Genomic DNA, 19,161 nt, shown 5'->3' on the forward strand with positions numbered 1-19,161 from the left:
TGGTGTTTGTTCCGGATGTGTACTCGGAAAACATCATCGGGACAGTTTTGAAAAACGTGCCTCTTGGCACGCCTCAGCCCCTTTACAGCTTGTGCATAGTGATTTATGTGGTCCACTTCCACTTGTGTCATTCTCTGGCTGCAAGTATTTCTTAACTTTCATTGATGATTTCTCCAGATGCACTTGGGTATACTTCTTAAAACTCAAGAGTGAAGTATTTAACACTTTTTTGGCCTTCAAGGCCTTTGTTGAAAAACAATCTGGACATCAAATTCTTAAGTTAAGATCTGATAATGGCGGAGAATATGTTAAAAACACATTCATCAACTATTGCACTGAGAATGGAATTCAAATGCAACATATTGTTCCATATACTCCACAACAAAATGATGTAGCTGAAAGGAAGAATCGCACCTTAAAGGAAATGGCTAATTGTATGCTACAATCTAAAGGACTTGGTCTTAGTTTTTAGGCAGAAGCAATTAACTGTGAAAATTACATAATAAATCGCACTCCTACTAAGGCTTTAAAGAATATCACTCCAGAAGAAGCATGGAGCTCAATCAAACCAGATGTAAGTCACTTTCGTGTTTTTGGAAGTGAAGCGTGGGCCCATATTCCAGATGAAAAGCATAAAGCTTTAGAACCTAAGAGTGAAAAATGTACTTTTGTTGGATATTCTGAAGTTGTAAAAGGCTATAGACTTATTCCATTTAAGTCCAAAAATGTTATCATTAGAAGAGATGTAAAATTTGATGAAAATATATCGGCCTGCAAGCCTAGTCTGGCGGTTGTGCCACCTCTCCCTATCTCTTCTATTTTTGAAAACATTTCTTCTTCAGATGATGAAAGTGAGGATGACAATCCTCCCCCACCATCTCAGGATCCTCCTTTAGCTCCTGAGCTTCCAAAATGGGTTCGTGCTACTCGAGATGCAGCAGGTGATCTTGCTGGTGATCCTACAGATCAGCGACGCACACGTTCTCAGTTCAAGAGAGCCTCTTCTTTACTGGCTCAAGCTCCAGTAAATTATGATCCTGACACCTTTGCAGAAGCTTCAGGCCATCCAGATTGGGAAGCAACAATGAATGAAGAATATCATTCATTGTTGGCAAATGATACATGGGATCTTGTTCCTCTACCAAAGGGACGAAAACTTCTTAGATGCAAATGGGTTTACAGAACCAAGTATGGACCAGATGGGAAAGTTGATAAACATAAAGCTCGTCTTGTTGCTAAGGGTTTTTCACAGGTTGAAGGCATTGACTACACTGAAACCTTCTCCCCTGTTTCCAAAATGAACTCTATCCGCCTTGTTCTTTCACTTGCTGCCTCTTTCAAATGGGAAGTCCATCAGATGGATGTTAAATCTGCCTTCTTGCATGGAGACTTGCATGAAGAAATCTATATGGAACAACCCATTGGCTTCATACAAACAGACTCCAGCCTTGTATGTCGACTTAAGAAATCCCTTTATGGTCTCAAGCAAGCTCCTCGGGCTTGGTATGCCAAAATGGATAGCTTTCTTTTAGAATCTGGCTTTTCTAGGTGTCATTCTGACAATACTGTCTACACCAAGAAAGTGGGCAACTCTCTTATCATCCTTGTTCTTTATGTTGATTATCTTATCCTTACTGGTAGTGATCCCAACCTTATAAACCATGTGAAGTCTAGCCTTAAAAGGAAATTTGAAATGACAGACTTAGGACACTTACACTATTTTCTCGGTCTTCAAGTCTTGCAATCCAAGGAGGGTATTTCCCTTTCCCAGTCCAAGTATGCTTGTGATATTCTACATCATTTTCACATGGAAGACTGTAAGCCAGCCCCTTCTCCCTTTCAGTCTGGAGTCAAACTTTCAGTCACTTGTACTTCTCCTAAAGTTGATGCTACCTTATACCGTCAACTTGTAGGAAAACTTTTGTATCTAACCCATACTCGTCCTGACCTTTCCTTTTCTGTTGGCCTTGTTGCTCGGTTCATGCAAAACCCCTGTGAAAGTCATTGGAAAGTAGCTAAAAGAATACTTCGTTATGTTCGAGGTACAGTTCAGTTTGGGATTCATTACAGTGCCGAAGCAGCTCCTCTATTGGTTGGTTTCACTGATTCCGATTGGGCTGGTGACCCTGATGATCGGAAGTCTACTGCTGGTTATGTGTTCACTCTTGGTTCAGGACCTATTACATGGGCTTGTAAGAAAAAAGCTGCCATTTCTCTTTCATCAGCAGAAGCAGAGTATCGTGGTGCCGTAGAAGCTAGTAAGGAAGCCTTGTGGCTTCGTCAGATCCTGTCAGAGTTTGGCTTTCAGCAGCAGCATCCAACTACACTTTGGTGTGATAATCAAAGTGCCATTCAGCTATGCAAGGATCCAGTTCAACATCAGCGCAGCAAACACATTGAACTGCACATGCACTTCATCAGAAAGCTCATTCACGACCATGTTCTTGAAGTGCAATATTGTTCAACAGATGATCAAGTTGCAGACATCTTCACAAAGGCTCTCACAGAGGCGAAGTTCACTAAACTTCGATTTATGGTTGGAGCTCAGGAAGTTGTCTCTAAGGGGGGATAGGCTCTAGTGCCTCCTTCCTTCTCCTATTGTGTCATATTTGTAAATCCTTCAATCCTATCCCAAGTTGTTCTTAAGGGGGGATGTTAGGATATTCCGACACATAGGAAATAGTTAAGTACAACTTGGTCTAGTGTAGAGTTAGGTATAGAGATTAGGTAAAGTGTGTTTCTTTACCGTTGTACATTTTGTAACTTACAATCCGACGGTCACGATATGTAGTGATCCGACGATTCATTCTCTCCTCGGTATTACCGACACTTGATCCGTGGCTTGACACCTGATTGGTCCATGAATTCTATTTAAAGCGCATGGAGGGTCATTTGTAGGGTAATCCGTGCATGAGAGAAACATATGTAAATTTTCATTCTTTTATTAATAAATTGCCTGAAGTGGCCGCGTTGGCTCAGGCCGTGGACTGTTTCCCTCTTTGAGGGTTTTAACCACGTCAAAATACTGGTGTATTGATCTGCGATCTGGTTGTGAGCGGTGTCCTTTTGGTGTTCTGTCTGAGGAACTTACCCTGTAAATTCCTGCAAAGAGAAGCAGCAAAGTGTACCAGTTAAATTGTTTAAAAGAAACCTTCAGTTCCCAAAGAAGGTTAACATTTAATGGCCGTCAACAAAGTCAAATCAGGTGGTGAAAGCCCATCCCACCTCTCAAATCACAGTTGAAGCATTTAAGGACACCGAACTACAATGGAGCAGAGACCCATGCACAGTTATTGCAGAGACAACTGCACCAAGCCACCGAGGACAACACATTTACTCAGTCCCCATACGGCGGCCCTCAGTGCAGCTCAAGATATTTTATGCATTTATTTCTGGATGGGATTAGGTTAAAGTAATCATCTTTCCTCCAGACCTGTTTAGGTCAAAATGTAAATAGGCAATTTTGAAGAGTTTTCCCTATATATACCACCCTCTGCACTATTTTAAGGGTTGGTCGATTGATAATTCTCACTAGAGACTCGCACTGTATACCTGAGAATTTTTCTATAATCAAAGACTGTTGAAGAGTTTGGAGTGTGACTGTCTGATGTGTTGATTTCTGAAGACTGAATGTGGAATTCCTGTGCTGCAGCCTGGAACAACAAGTACATCTTACCTCTGTTTTATTGTTAACCACTATCTAAATAGCAGGAAGAAATATTAGCTTAGAATTTGTTTACAACACTCTATGCTCAATTTCTTCTGTTTCTATATGTTTTCATCTGAATGAATTGGTAATGAATATGAATTCCTTCTGGCTCATATTTACCCTAATTCCCCTATGTTGGCCAATTATCTAGGGATTCTTTATTTCGCTTAGGTAAAGCTCTGTTACTTCCCTCTGTTAAGCTAAAAGAGAGATTCTTGATTGCCTCTCATTCCTTAGCATTCATTCCATCCTTTAAACCTGAAACGTTGTTTCATGTGCAGCTACCTTGCTCCATATATCTTTCATGTGATCAATAAAATGCACCATCAGTCTTCCTCCTCGACTCCATGCCCAATGGTTTGAAACTTATCAGACTATGATTTGCCTCTCTACCCGAAGACATCAATTTTCCCACCAAAACCAAAACAAAAACCCCTCAAACCCAATACCTAGCCTAAAATCATTTTCAACAAATCTAAATGAGAAAGAGAGAGCCCTCTCTAATTACAGGTTGGCTAGAACCTGTAGTCCAAAGTTGGTCTGTGGTTACCTTGGCTATATCCCTTTTTACAACCTGAGGGACAACCTGAGTGATAACAACGTGGTCAATTTTCATGGAGGAAATGATAGCACATTATGAGGATACAAAGAGCAACACCTTCTTTAGAGCAACACCACAACAATTGAAAAGAATAAAAGGGCTTTGTGACATAGTGGAAAGCAAAATTATGGAAACCAGGAAGCATACCCCTCACAACTATAAAGATGGAAGTGTTGTTTCTCCCAGCCTTCCACAACCTACAAGGGTGACACCACAACAATTGGAAGAAAAAAGAGAAAAAGGGCTTTGTTACATTTGTGATAGCAAATGCACTAAAGGTCATCAGTGTGCTGAGAAGAAATTATTTTACATAGAATGTGAAGAGGACGAAGAAAAGGATTAAGAAACATCAAAAGAAGAGGATATACGCCAGGACCCCACCCGAGAGAAGGATGAAATGAATCAGACCATATCTTGTAAAGCATTGGCAAGAATTACGAGTCCTCAAACTCTCAAGATAGAAGGACATATCAAGAAGAAAAAGGTGCAAGAAGTAAAAGATCACATCGAGAAAGAAGAAATGAATCCAACCATATCTTGTAATTCATTGGTCGAAATTACCACTCCTCAAACTATCAAGATAGAAGGACATATCAAGAAGAAAAAAGTTCAAGAAGTGAAAGATCACATCGAGCATTAAGAAAGGAATCTGACCATATCTTGTAAAGGATTGGAAGAAATTACCACTCCTCAAACTCTAGAGATAGAAGGACATATCAAGAAGAAAAAGGTTCAAGCAGAGAAAGATCACATCAAGCATCAACAACAAGTTCTCCAACTTTTAAAAGATAACGCCACTTCGACGCAAAATCAAACGAAACAACAGGTAGATCAACATCGTAGTGCAAAATGTTTTGATGTAGGTGATTGAGTATTTTTACTGCTACATCTCAAGTAAGCTAGTTATGAGAAGGAAATGTTGGAAATACTACATGCACTTAAAAAATGGCGACCTTACCGAATTGGAAGACTCTTCAAGGATGAGGATGTGGAAGCATTGTGTTGTGCTATTTCTATTATCCAACTAGATTGGATAAACGAAGCAAGGGATGAATGGAAGAAGGACGGAGAAGTATGGCCGCTTATTCAAAAGTTGCAAAAGATCCCAATTCAAACAATATTGCCAGAAATTGAATAGGAAGGAAAAATCATATTGGAACCTGGAGCAGTCACAGAAACAAGAACCCGAGAGCTACGAAATCGATCAATTTTAGAATATCTCATCAAGTGGAAGAACTTACCTGCTGAAGATTCCACATGGGAGGACAAGGATTTTATACAGAAGCATCAAGAACTACTCAAGCGTTGAGGACAACGCTTTTTGAAGGAGAGGGGCATGTTAGGCCCCTATACTACTAGTGTAACCCCTCACTGTTATTAGTACAACCCACTTATTATATTGATGTAACCACGTAGTGCCCATATTGTTACTATTGTGCCACATAGAAGCCCACTATTGTTATTATTGTGCCCTTACATTATTATTGTTATGTCGGCTGTGATTATGTTATGACCCCTTAGACTCCTATATATAGAAAGGAGGCATTTACATTTGTATCATCAAAGAATTGTTCATTTATGTAATGTAAAGGAGGTTTACCCCTCGAAGAGGTTGAATTTTAAGGTGTTGATCTATCTTTTTCTTGAGCTAGTTTCATGACAATCATTTACATTAGAAACTTGCAGAATGGGTTTACAATAAAATGATAAAATGCTAGCTGATAAATTTGAACTTTGAAATTATTTTGGCACCAATTTACTTGGATTAACTGTGACAAAATAGGTGCAAGAGTTCCAAAATCATTCTCACACCCATTATTTTTTTATATACACCTGGTGATGGTTTCTACTATGTGCATTACAAGAATCTTATGATTCAACCTGATTAACTGATGTTAATACTTTCATGTGTTGTTCAAGCTTCATGCATAATATCCATTGTTTTGTCTCAGTGCAAGCGCAGGAACACAAAGGGTTAGTTGTGTTTGCATTGATCTCTTGTAGAATATTCCCTCTATGACCACCATCTTTTCAAGGTAATGTTGAAGTGTATTAACACTGAAAGGGGCACAATTCTTATAATATTTAAGAGGGGTAGCAAATTAAAATAATTGCGTGTGTGGAATGCTTCTTCTTCCCGTAATGCTCAACTTGAACATCATTCTGAGAAGCCCTCAAAAATAATTTTGGAAGCTCATAAGTTGATTTATTTCGAACATTATTATGTGTATGAACTCATTAATATGACCTGTATGCCATTAAAATTTCATGATGCAAAAACCCTAGTTTAATTTTGTGATGATTTAACCCTAGTTTTATGTGAATGACACCTTATAAGTTGAATAAGGGCATATAGAAACTCATAAAATAGAATAACATTAATTCTATTCACTCAAGGAATTTGATTGTTCTACTCCAGTGAGTGACTTCACAACGACAACAACTAAAATATTTCCTTCTCGAGCTCGGAACAAGGGACTCAAGTTTAAACAAACACTCCTTTGTAGGGATAAGTATAATGTGACTCAAGGATGTGATTCTGTGTTTAAATAGACACTCAGGTACATGAGTCGGCACAGAAAGGTTCGCCAATGTGCAAGCAAGTAGAAGCAAGCAGAAAACATGGGAAACATGGGAGCTTTGCTTGAAAATTTTGGAAAATGGCCATGCTAAAAATTTGAAAAGGTGAAGGTTGGAGAAGTGGGGTTAAAGAAGGTGACGAAGATGGGCACCAATGGATGGGGGAGATGGGAAACCAGAATTTCCTACGACTACACATCAACATCAACTAGGGATGCTAGAAAAGTGCACTTTTTAGGTGACCAATTTTTCCTAAAAGTCACATTATAGAAAACTCCTATAGTGACGACTATGCCAAGACCTCCCATTTTAATTCTTGTACTTCCTCACTCCCTATTATATAGGAAAGACCAAGAGAAAATTCTTTTTACATGTTGTTTAATATCAATGTTCACCATGACTTAATTTTCATTGCTTTTAGGCTATCATGATGTGCCTTTTAAATCAACCAATTCACTTTTACATATAACAAGACAACCTTTATCCACAATGGTGATTATGGTATTAGACCATTCAATTCATAATTCAAGCTTTTTAATCTACATATCAAAGATCTTATATTTATGAATTATTATAATGTTTTCTTCAAACTTATATATGCATGGTCCTCGCCAAATTTTAAATATTATATATTTGTCATAAAGGTTGATGCAACTTAATGTTTTAAATAACAAAGTGTTAGTTAAAAGTCCACGTTATATATTTATGAAAAGAAATTTAATATTTAAAACTTAATATAAAAGTTACTATAGTTTTTAATCAAATATATGATATTGGTGTATATGAGGTTTAGATATTAAAAAAAAAATGAAAACTATATGTTTTTTTTGCTTGTGTTGTGTTGTGTTATATATATCTATATATATATATATATATATATATATATATATATATATATATATATATAACTTTAAAAAGTTACATGGTAGGAGTACATGCAATTTAGTTAAAAGTAAAATAAAGCTAGATTAAAGTGTAAAAACTATGAAGATTTTGCAAAATGAAAGCCTATATAATCTTAATAGTCCAAAAGAGATTAAAAAAAAAATTTCATAAAATTGAGCAACTATAATGAACAATTGTTTAATATTCTATGTAAAAATGCACTAAATTAAATTTAATGACTCCTATAAATACCATTGCTTTAATTTGGTTTTAAATGTCCTAGGTTAAAACCACCACCTTATGCTAATTAAATTTGGTATTGTTGTAAGTTGTTTGGATTTAATAGTAATTATTATGCTAATTAAATTTGGCATTGTTGTAGGTTACTTGAATTTAAAAATAATTATAGAAAGAGTCAAAGCTTTTCTCACTTTTAAGATTTTAAGTTTTTAAAAATTTCTTTCAAAATATTATGATTATTTTGTTTTAATTTTTTGTTTTCCAATTTCATTAAATAAAAATTGATTGAAAAAATTATGCTTAATAAAAATAAATAATAATAATAATATCAACCTATAGAGAAAGAGAGATACGAAGTCGTGATGTATTTAAGCACCTTGACGGCCACGACTTTTCAATGGGCGTCGGTCACCAAGATTAAAACGGGGCTCCATATAAGTACGCTACAAAGATTAAAAAAAGAGACGCTAACAAAGAATTTGAGTTGTTTGAAGAAAGTGGAGGTGCGCTAGTGTATTTTCACTACACTACATAGAGCAACTGCTTATTTATTTATTTATTTGAGATTTAGAGGTTGGGGTTTTAGCGGCAACAATGGAGCTTGGCGTTCGACGGATACAAAAGGAGATAAATGAGATAGAAAGAAATACGGGGTTAACGGGGATGAGGATTAAGGTGTGCAGCGATAATGACGTGTCACACCTGTGCGGGAGCATTAGAGGCCCTGTGGGTACTCCTTATGAAGAGGGCGTCTTTCAAGTTGACATTCGCGTGCCTCAGCAGTATCCATTTGTGCCCCCAAAAATGCAGTTTATGACAAAAGTGTGGCACCCTAATATCAGCAGTGAAAGCGGAGCAATATGCTTGGATATTCTCAAAGATAATTGGTCGCCCGCACTAACATTGAATACAGCCTTACTTTCTTTGCAAGCCTTTGCTTTCAGCACCAGAACCCAACGATCCTCAGGATGCGGTTGTAGCACGGCAATACCTTACAGACTATGAAGCATTTGTAAGCACTGCGCGTAATTGGACCAGTGCTTTTGCAAATGTAGTAGATGTTGATAACGAAGACAAGATACAAAGGTTGGTAGATATGGGATTTCCTGTAGATACAGTGAGAAGTATTTTAGAAAAATGTGGTGGCGATGAAAACATGGCACTGGAGAAGCTCTTGAGTAGCTGATGCTACATTTCATATTTTACTGGTTTGGTAAGTCTGTTGGTATCTTAAAGATAAGGTATCTGTCATGTTTATTTTGAATTGGTTTTTACAATGTTAAATTAATTTAGGCAAAAACTCATTGGATTTATTGGATTCTAGTCAAAAACTCCAAAACCTGGTATATTTAGGCATTACTTTCTCTTCTATTTAGTCTATGTTTTGGAAAGTTTTTCAGCTTATTTTCTAGTCTAATTTGTCCAAAATTTGATAGACATTCCTTCCAATCAGAAATTTGAGATGTAAACTTTTCATTATTCTAGTGCCCCAAAATTTTCAAGGTGTTTAATCTCTCTATATATTTATTCAAAATCTTTTTTTTTTAAACAAGGTAAAAGAAGATTTGGCCAAAGCAAATTCCTGGAATTTAGGCCAAAAAGTCTAAAATGAAATATTTTTAGAAAACATGTTTTGTAACAAAACATATTTATAAATTGCAAGTCTTTATGGTAAGATTGTGGTATATTTCAATGGTTAGAAAACTTGCTACACACTCTAGGAATTATATATATATATATATATAGTATCACTAAATGGTTATCATGGATTATGTTTTTTTGCCAGCATTTTAATATATATATAGGTAGGTATAAGGAAATTATAAATTCTTAAAAATATAACAGACTTAAAATTTTAAATTATTATTAATATTATTTATATAAATATTTGTTATATATAATAATATTAATATAAATATTTATTATATATTGATATATATAATTATTATTAAATCATAATACTATTAAATAATTAAAAATTACTATGTCATTGCACTCTAAAGCTTAATTAAAAAATTATTATATCTGGTCACCGAGAATTAATGGGCACAATTGTAGGCAACTTTCCGCAACTTTACACATAACTCGATTCCTTTCTACCTATTTACATTTCAAATGAGTTTAGTTAAAGGAAAAGAACCCCATGCTCATTCTGAAACTTTTCTCGCCCCTATAACAATGAATTACTCAAATACTCAATCAAAGATGGATAAAGGAAAAATGAGGGTCATGGAAGGGAAATGTTAGGTCATAGAGGTTTGGTGCTGAAGAGAAGGAAGGTTGCAAGGCCTAATTAGGCATGCGGCTAGGGTCCTCGCGCCACACAAAGGCCTCACAACAAGCATAGGAAGTTTTTTGCTAGGCTAAGAAAGGAGGCCAAGATGGTTTCAAAGGAGGTTGAGGCTTTTAGGCCTTACAAATAAGCCTAAAAAGACATCAAATGACCACAAGAAGGGGGATGAGGGCAAGCCATAGCCCTCAAAAGGATAGAGAGCTTCCCTTAAGGGAGCAGTAGGCCTTAAGGAGAATACGACCTGCCTTGAGAAGGCCCTAAAGGTCGATGTTGAGGATAGAAGGGGCCACGCTAGGCCAAGGGTGGGTGACAATGGGGGTGAAAGGGCTGGGAAACTATGGAAATGGAAGACGTTGGGCCTATATGCCCTAAAAGAAATTCAAACCCTCATAAATTTTTTTGAATTTGCTTCATATATTCAACCTGACTGCAAAATTCTTTAGTTGCTCGTCGTGCAAAAAAAAAATTAGAGTGTGTATCTTACTCTCAAGCGCCTATATGGTGGGCTGGTTGGAGGTGTTAAGGATAATCGTTCAAAACGAGAAAGTATTCCTTCAAGTTTAGGTGGAACTTCTTCTCTCATTTCCTTTGGAATATTAGTCATCAACCTCCAATTTTAGTTATTCTGCTAAAATAGCAGAACTATTGCCATGTATATGACAAACCTTACAACTTTCCACGAAACCAAAAGGAATTAAAACCCCAGTTTATATCCTTCTCACTTCTGAAATTTAAATTAACTCACATGAATCTTCCGACGCAATCACCATTAGATTTGACCTGTCCAATTGAATGACTATCATGTCACCTGCTCGCCAACTACCTAGGAAGATCTCCACGGTCGACCAATCCTGCTTGATCCAACTGCTATCGCATAATCTCACGTGAAATCTTGCACGATGCATAAAAAATCAAGAATGCATGAGAAAAGTGGTTTTCCCGTGCTAAATGTCAACCCCTCAGGTTAATCAAGTGAATTTACAAAATACCATTTACCACTTTGAGACCACGCGAGATACTGGTTACACCTACTAAGATCGCTCTTCTATTCTACACGTTTGTGCTTGTTGGCACGTGATTACCATTAAATCTATTTGATTTGTCGATGAGACGATTCATATCTTCTCTAGGGTTTCTCATGAATTTGTAAAGATTTCCTCATTCCGCTAAGACTTCCAAGTTTAGTCTTTCTCTAAATTATATTATGTGATTTTGAATACATCCAGGCTATTTCAATGCACAATGTGTGAAGATTTAGATGCGACCAACACAAGATTATACAAAATCTAATTCTAAATGGTTCAAGCTGGAAATCAAAAAAACTTAGAAATATTTTGAATGAAATTAAAACCTCGTGGATTTGACCATTCATGCACAATATTCACAGAGATATAGAGAAAATCCAAATTTTACATTCCAATCCTTCTTAGCCAAAATCCCATTCTACTAATTCAAAACTTACATAAATACCTGTACATACAACAATCATATCCTAAATCAATGGATTGAATGTGCCTAATCCGAGATAATATATACTCTGCATGATATTCTCCTTGAGAATCTCAACTAAGCCTACATACTTGAACTAATTACAAGATTATTCAAATACCTGAATTGTAGCTCAAATCCTATCTAGAAAGCTTTTTAAAGTGAGAGCTAAAGGATCCCACTCCTTTGCTTGTAATTTTTTTTGTATTTTTGGAATAAAATTCGAAGTCTTTTGTCTTCAAGCCTCATACTCCTGCATGAGACTCTTGAGGAAGAAATTCTTCATGGTGTTGGGTGTGGAGCCTCATTATCTTCTATATTCAAAGGTTTCAGCCGGATGTATACCCCAGGAATACTGTACACCCCTCCACGTGGTGGGGTGCGGGGGATATGGAGGCCAGCAGTCCCCCGGTGGGGGTTTGGGGCAATGCCCTCGAAGCTAAAAATAGATGTAAAATTGCCTTGTAAAAGTCTAGTAATTTCTAGTCAATCTGGGCCATTCATTAGGTGGATGATCTGAAGGTAGAAATTATGTTTAATTTAGGGTTTTTTGCCCTAGAAGGAAACCCCTCACTATATATGAGGGAATTGTATTGTGTCTATGTATATCTGTATTCTGAGTGAGGAAGAGAGGAGATTGAGAGCGAACAGGGTGTTACAACGGATCTGTTGTAGGTTGTATCTCTTTAGTTTGCTGGATAATATAATAAAAGGACTAGTTGTTTCTCCATGGACATAGCCCAAACTGGGTGAACCACGTATATCTGTGTCTCTCTTGTTTTATGCATTTTTTGTGTTTATATTTCTGCAATATTTTATGTGTTCCATTGCTCTGTAATATATAATTTTTTAACACATGGGCTCCTGTCCATGAGTTCTTCTACAGAACTTCCAAACTTCTGTAGCATGACATTTGTCATCCACATAGCATCAACAATTGATTGATCCTACCACTTGATCAAATACTAAAAATACTCCTATCCTCTTGTCTTTTTAAACAATATCTTATCTAAAATATTTTCTGGCTGTAATGCCTTTGTTGTAGGTAAATGTTGTACCGAATCAACCTCTTGTTCTTCTTTATCTTTTGTTGTGTCATCTGCATTTCTATTTTCATACTTGAACAAATCAGCAACATTGAAAATTGGAGATATTCCATTGTCAAGGGGTAATTCAATTTCATATGCATTTGTAGAAAATTTCCTCAAGACTCTCTGTGGTCTAATTTTCTTAAATTTTAACTTGTTATACTCCCTTTTTTGAAATATTTCCTTCCTCAGGTGTGCCAAAACAAAATCTCCAACCTCAAAATTAACTTATCTCCTCTTCAAATCTACTCAGCTCTTGTACTTTATGTTGCTATCATGTAACTACTATTTTACTTATTCATGTATTCCTTGAATCTATGAAGCAAAATCTTCTCCTCTAGCACTTCTCATTTTAGCATTTCCCAAGTCTCTTAATTTAGACACTCCTCGTGGGTGCATTCCATAAACTATATGGAATGGACTCTGCCATGTACTCCGATTAGGAGAATCATTATAAGCATATTCAGCCTGTGCCAAAATTTGATCCCACTATTTTGGATGTTCACCTACAAGACTCAAAAGATTACCTAAGCTTCTATTTACAACTTTAGTTTTTCCATGAGTCTGAGGTTATAAGTTGAACTGAAACTCATTTTAGTACCAATTTTCTATGACAAGGTCCTTTAGAAATGACCAACAAATCTGGTGTCTCTATCTGAAACAATTCTCTTAGGTAACCCATGCAACCTTACAATCTCCTTAAAAAAAACAGATTAGCAACATGAGTAGCATCACTAGTTTTATAACATGGAATAAAATGTGCCATTTTAGAAAATATGTCAACCACAACATAAATTGAATCATTCCTCTTTGAGTTTTTGGTAAACCCAAAACAAAGTCCGTACTTACCATATCCCAAGGTTTATCTGGAATAGGTAATGGAACATACTGTTATCACTCAGGTTGTCCCTTTTGACTCCCAAAGGGATTCGACCGAGGTAACCACAAACCAATCTTTGGACTACAAGTCCTAGCCTACCTGCAGTCAGAGAGGGCTCTCTCGTTAGGATTTAGCTTTGTTTAAGGGATGATTTTAGGCTAGATATGATGCACATGGGTTTTGTTTGAGTTTGGTGGGATGGTTGATCTATTCAAGCAGAGTTGGCATACAAAGTGTAAGAAGTTCAAACCATTGGGCATGGAGTCAATGAATGTGAACTGAAGGGTGTGTTTTCCTTGGCAGAAGAGGGGAATATGGAACAGGATAGCTACACATGGCACAATGATTAATGCTGGAACAAGGATGAAATGGAGGTTAGGGGATGAGAGGCAATTAAGGATCTCTCATCCAGCCAAAGAGGGAAAGTGGATGAAGACTATATAGGAGCAATGAAGGATTCCTAAACAGCATTCAGAAATAAGAAATAGCTTAAACATGATCAATTAAGTATGCATATTTATCACTAATTTAGAGGAAAACATAGAAAAGTTACAAGAATTGACCACAGAGGGCATGAAAGCCCTGTCTGAACTATTCCTTCTTCCTGCAACTTAGATTATGATATACAGGTGATACAGATACATATAAACTGATAAATAGAGGGAGGAAAGACTTTTTGGACCATGAGCAAGCACGAGAATTCCATATCAAGCTCTTTAGCCATTGAAAGCACAACCAGCCAGTTCAGATGCAAATATTCCAGCAATATTTGATTATAGAAGTTCTTAAGCTTATAACGCAAGTCTGGAATGAGAAATACAACCAACCAACCCTTTACACTATCTAGAGGGTGGTATAAATAGAGAAAATATCTAAAACAACAGATTTGATAGTAGATCTGGAGAAATGAATTCTTCTAACCTAACATTTATTGCAAATAAATGAAAGAATGCCTATCTACCAGCTGCGCAGGGACTGCAGCCATAAGAATGAATAAATTATTGGTATTTTGAGCAATGCGCTGGCACTTCTGCAATAATTGTGCCTTGGGACTTGCTGCGTTGCTCATATGCGTCTTTGTACACTGTCTCTGTAAAATCTGGGCTTTAAACACTTGAATTGCCCCTCTAGGCGGTTCTGCTGCTACCAAGTGGCTTTAATGCTCATAACTGTGATCTGGTGGGCTTTGATGGCTCTGAGCTGCTTTATTGACTTTGATGGGGGCCTCTTTAATGTTCTGCTGCTTCGGGCTGCTGATATTTTGATCTGATACTGTTTGCCGCTTCCTCTGATACACTTTGACACTGAATCAAACCACTTTCTCTCTCTGATACTCTTTAATTGTCTAATCGCCCCTTTATCTGCCAATTTAATGCAAGAATAACTGCTGCAAATGCTTTCGTGGCCTTTGGGATGCTATGGAGGAGCAGCGCTCTGGAGGCATCTGAGGAGGAATCATGCCTTTAGAAGTGTTTTTTGGGCCAGAGCGACTTATAAAATTGCTGCAAAAACCATTGTTTCTTCTTTGGTGGGCGGGCGCAATCACCGCATACAAAAACCTTTGAAAACGGCCCATTTCCAAATAACACAGAAAATGTGTCAAAAACATGAAATTTTAATGAAAAATTGGCTTTGGCGGGCACTCCGGACAACTTTAAGTCCTAGCCGTTGGATCCGGCGCGGGCCGATCCAACGGCCCAAATCTCATCGCAATATCGGCGTCAGGGCGGACCGGGGGGCGGCCACATAAAACTTGCGATGAACGAAACAAAGGGCGGACCCGAAATGCTTTGAGGCCCTCTTTATTTTATTTCGGTTCCGGCCCATCGGTGGAACCCAAAACAAAATTCCTCCGAAACTGCGCGGGCCCGACGGGTTATAGGCTCCTTCTTTATGGATTTCGAGTCCGGCCCGTCGGCGACTTCAATCGGCGGATTTAATAAAAAATGGTCTGCAGACCCGACACACCATTAAGCTCTGCTTTATTGTTATTTCGGCTCCGACCATTCGGAGCCTTTCCACTTCGTTGAACAAGGGGCCCTTACAGACCCGAAACATATATGTGTTGCGCTTTATATGGAGATCGGGTCCGAACCATCGGAACCCATCATATCGGCGGATTTACATTTGAAACGGGTCCAACAGACCCGAAATCCCTTTCAAAACTGCCCTTTATAAATCATCAGCTCCGGAATATCGGAGAACTCCTTTTCGTTGCGCCCAGGGACCTTACGGACCCGAAATCCTTTCAAAACTGTGCTTTAATTTATTTCGGCTCCGGCCATTCGGAGCGGTACAACCATCAGAACCCCGATGCAATAAAGGCCACGGACCCAAACTATTTATAGGCCGCTTCTTTGTTTAAATTGGGTCCGGCCTGTCGGCGATTCATATCGGAGGTTTTATAAAAAATGGGCTTGCGGACCTGATACACCATTGAGCTCTGCTTTATTGTTATGTCAGGTCCGTCATTTCAGAGCCTTTCGCAATGCAAACAACGCATATGTATGGGATCGCCTGACCTCCGACAGCGATATCGCGTCGGAGGGAGGGCACCTGCCTTCGGAGAGCTACCATATATATTAATAATATGCCACTACCCCCTCCCAATAGCGATATCGCATCGGAGGGGGACCAAAAAGAGCCTTTTCTCTTCGGAGCATGCATTTTATTACAATGCAAAGAAAAATGAATTCGGAGGGGTGGCCTTTATGCTTATGAATGGTTTGTGAGCCATCGGAAGGGGTCCGATGGCCCAAAAGGAAGGATTTTCTCATTTTTTGAAGGTTTTAATGATTTTTGCATGGTTTTTTGGGAATTTTCATGCCTTGGAAGGATTCCAAAGGCATTAAGGAGGCATGTGATGTGTTTGATAAGGGCAATGAGGGTTCTTGCTAAGTTTAAGATAAACTTAGCAATTCCCAAGGATGTATATGGTTATCTTTCAACCAGGGGGAGGGGATAAGTATATAGGGGAGTAATATACATAGTTTTAGTAGGGGAAGGGGAAATAAATAGGGAGCTACATAGTAAAGTTAATAGTTAATATGAAAATGATGAGAAAAAGCGCTAAGAATGATGTCTTAGGCTATCAATGGGGGAAAATGACTGATAGAAGAAGTGTGTACATTCCTTGAGTGAAGCAGATCTTCACCAAGGCAAATGATATGGAGAATGATGAAACTAAGAGGTATCAAGCAGATCTTGACCTCTTTAGGGGAAGTTAGTGAGTGACTTGGGGAAAAAGGAAGAAGGGAGGAGTTAGACATGCCTCGCTTGAAGTCTTCCAACTGAAAAACTGCCTCAAACCAAAAAATGGATTGCTTATCAAAATTGGAACACAACAGTGGCAGTGAGACTAGCGCACTCTCATGGACACTTCTTTGGCCATCTGTAGCAAATATGGAGCATTGCAGCATGCATAGTATGACATATTTGGCATGTAAAAATGTCGATCATGAAAGATGATTAACCTGCTGCAGCAGGAGGCTAACACATACAAACTTGTGTTTTGGCTCCTTCCCTATGCCTACTAACAAATTTTACAATTTTTTACATACTTCTCCACTTTAGATCTCATCTTCGGCCAGAAATAAAACTGATTCAACTGCTCACATGTCTTGTCTGCACCACAATGTCCTCCAACTCCACCACTATGTTTCTGCTTGATTAAATTTTCTCTCATAGAGCAATTTAGTATGCACAATTGATTTCTTTTAAACAACAATCCTTCTTGCAAGAAAAAATCTAGCCACTTACTTCTATATAAGACAACAAGATTTTTACAAGTTTCAAATGCCTCTTTAAAATCTAAATCTTTCCCATATAATTCTTTAAGAAAATCAAAACCCAACACTTGAATTTGACTTCCCTAAACTAAAATGTTTTTTCTACTTAAGGCATATGCTACCTTGTTTGATTTTCCATTTATATGCTTCAGTACAAAATTAAAACTTTGAAGATATTCTACCCATTTTTCTGACTAATCTTTGACTATTGCATAATGTACTGTAATGCATGATTGTCTAAATAAAGTATAAACTCCTTAGACATCAAGTAATGTCTCCACCTTTTCGATGACTGCACAACTGCATATAATTCCTTATCATAAGAAAAATATTTATTCTTCAATTCATACATTTTTTCACTTAAATAAGATACATGTCTATCCTCATGACTTAAAACAATTCCAATAGCTTCTCCACTAGCATCACATTTCACTTGAAAAGGTTTATTAAAATCAGGAAAAATTAAAATAGGTTTCTCAGTGATCTTTCTTTTCAACAATTGAAAGTTCTTTTCTATGTCAACAGTCCATTTAAGTGGCTATTTATCCTTCTTTATAGGATAGGTGTTATTCCAATCTCTTCTCGCAACTCAATTTCATAAGCATTAGTTAAAAACTTCCTCACAAGTTTGCACGACCCTATCTTTTTCACCTTTAGTTTATTGTAAGTCCTAACAAGAAATCTTTCTTTTCTCAAGTATACCATCACTAGATCTCCCACATGGAATTCTTTTTCTCTTCGCTTCATATGAGCTCTCTATTTTTATTTTCCACTACTTTCCTACATTCTATCTTTGACATCTTCTTGTAATCTCTGCATCTGTTCTGCAAACTCTTCAGCTTTTGCACTTTTTGTCTCATGTTTATCCAAATTTCTGAGTTCATATACAACTCTTGGATTCATTCCAAAAACAATCTGAAATGGACTCATCCCACTACTTTCGTTTGAAGTGTAAGAAAACTCATCTTGAGCAAGTGCTAAATCCCACTGCTTAGGATTATTATACACCAAACTTCTCAATATGTTTCCCAAGCTTCTGTTTACCACTTTGGTCTGTCCATCTGTTTGAGGATGGTATGTTGAACTGAAACTAAGGTTAGCACCTAGTTTCTTCCAAAGAGTGCTCCAGAAATGTCCAATAAACTTTGTATCCCTATCAAACACAATACTTATATGCAATCCATGTAATCTTACGACTTCTAAAAAAAGATTAGCAATACGTGTTTCATCACTAGTCTTTTTACATGTAATGAAATGTGCCATCTTGGAAAATATATATACCACAAAATAAATGGAATCATTCCCTCTTTGAGTTTTTAGTAACCCCAAAACAAAATCCATACTAATTGCATCCCATGGTGGTCTGGTATTGGCAATGGCTGGTACAATCTTGTATTTTGGCTTCTCCCTTTAGCATGCTGATAGATCCTGCACATCTCAACAAATCTCTTAACATCAATTTACATCTTTGGCCAATAGTAAAAGGAATTTACCTGAGCAAAGGTTTTTTCTTATCCAAAGTGACGAGATAATCCTCCACTGTGTTTCTCCTTGATTGCATTTTCCCTCATAGAACATGTTGTAATACACAATTTGTTACCTTTAAACA

At 37.3% G+C, this 19,161-nt stretch overlaps 1 pseudogene; it reads left to right on the plus strand.

Annotated features, from left to right (window-relative positions):
• Nucleotides 1-8,609: 8,609 nt before the first annotated feature.
• Nucleotides 8,610-9,201, plus strand: LOC149244818 (ubiquitin-conjugating enzyme E2 27 pseudogene; annotated as a pseudogene).
• Nucleotides 9,202-19,161: the final 9,960 nt, after the last annotated feature.

Source organism: Pinus tabuliformis, chromosome 8 (assembly GCF_031772625.1).
Source record: "Pinus tabuliformis cultivar Carrire ecotype Pingquan chromosome 8, CPIR1, whole genome shotgun sequence".
Lineage (NCBI taxonomy): Eukaryota > Viridiplantae > Streptophyta > Pinopsida > Pinales > Pinaceae > Pinus > Pinus tabuliformis.